Genomic DNA, 1,852 nt, shown 5'->3' with positions numbered 1-1,852 from the left:
TTAAATGCTATGTCTCAAAAAAAAACCTGCTCACAAGATTAATTTCCTTTCCGAAAAACAAAACTCAAAATGGTATTGTCTTCAGGCCTAGAAACAAGTTTTAAAATGGCTACAGCAGAAAAAATTAAAGACAACAAAAATGGGGAATGCAGTATAATTCTACATTTGTACAATATTTTTCATAACAGCTCTTGTAAAATTCTGTAATTGGAACAAATAATATACTCAAGATTCAACTTCAAGACCCAGGTTTCAACATATGCTCTCAGCTCATCTTTGTTCTGTTTGCAAGATAAAAATTGCTGGGTGTTTTTGTACTCTTTCCCCCTCCCTGCAACAAATCTAGATCTTGAGCCTGATGAGACCCACCTATATGTGTAGGAGTTGGAAATCAAAATGTCCTTGGGTTTGAGTGAGCCATATTTCAGTCCAGACCCATGTAAATCCTCACTCTTATCTGGGCTGTTGGCCAGAGTGCATTATTCAGGTGCCACTGAAAAGGAATTTGCTCCTTCTGGTCAAAGGTACATAGCAAGGACAGGAAAATCTCTCTTGCTGAGAAATGAGGGGTTGGGAACAGGTTTGGAACAGTAGCTAACACACAGGAGCTTTTAAAACATTGCATTAAGTCTAACCAATGTGTTTTTTAATGTTTAATATATCTATTTAAATAATTAAATTTGATCAGAAATTATCCTACATAGTTGTTGTTTGGAAGTAGGGTAAGTTGGAAATGGCTGAGTCCATGGCATTCGGCACCTTTTGGAACTGCAAAGTTACAAAAATTAGCCTCCTGCTATATTGTAATTTAATGTTGTTCATGCACAGCTGTTAACCAGTTCCTTTATATTGGTGATCTATCCAGAATCATTATATTCTAGTCTCTTGTTTTTGCAAACTGAAACTCCTCTCAAACTGCTCTCCTCTCAGTTAAACATTTATCTAAAGCTTTTTAAAGAAGTAAATGGCTTTAATTGTGTGATTATATGGGAGCTACAAATTCTTCAGTGTATCATTTAACTATTTGTCATCTTCATTTCTATGTTCTTTGACCTTGTTTTCAGAAATCAACTTTATTATTATAATGCCTTGTCATTTGTTATCAACCTATCATCCTTTTTGCAATGTTTTCTATGCCCCTGCAGCAACAAAGTATCCCATTTACAGTTTGTCTTCATGAACTTTTAAAGCTCTGGATGGACCTCTGGTGGTAGAAATGTTTAATACATTTCAGCATTTATGACACATTAAGCCAAAACAGTTTTGGACCATTATTCCCTATATCTTACAAAGAAAACGGTTTGCCACTTTGAATCTGATGTGTCCATGGTGTTATTTGCCTGTGAGCTAGTTCTGTTTATGCACAAACAAAATCAAATCTGACAGTATCCCTACCATTGTAGTTAACCTGGTCACGTTTTTGTAAACCTTTTGGATACCCATTTAGTTTTTTAATCTTCAGAACCAGTTCAGATTGAATTGCCTGAAGTTCTTCTACTAGTGTGTAATGGAAGGTCATTAAAATCAATCTTTGTTATGCAGATTACAAGGATATAATTTAAAAGACCATGATAAAGGAAACAGAATTGAAAAATGCTATTCTTTTATATTATATAGAGCTTCAGTATCCAACTGCACTACTGCAGTTTTTCACAATAGGTAAATTTTTGCATGCACAACTTCTCCAGGAAGTAATATGGTTGAATTAATTGTTAAACTGTGCAATTAAACATCGAGTTTTATATGATTCACATAAAAGATTATTTATGCTCTTGCAATTCGGTATTAAATTCACATTTTTATGAGAAGCATTTATGTTGATTTTTATTTCAATCATAATTTTAACCTTTTC

Source organism: Pristis pectinata, chromosome 15, assembly GCF_009764475.1.
Source record: "Pristis pectinata isolate sPriPec2 chromosome 15, sPriPec2.1.pri, whole genome shotgun sequence".
NCBI classification, from domain to species: domain Eukaryota; kingdom Metazoa; phylum Chordata; class Chondrichthyes; order Rhinopristiformes; family Pristidae; genus Pristis; species Pristis pectinata.
The sequence above is the reverse complement of the archived record's forward strand: the minus strand, read 5'-3'. Positions refer to the sequence as shown.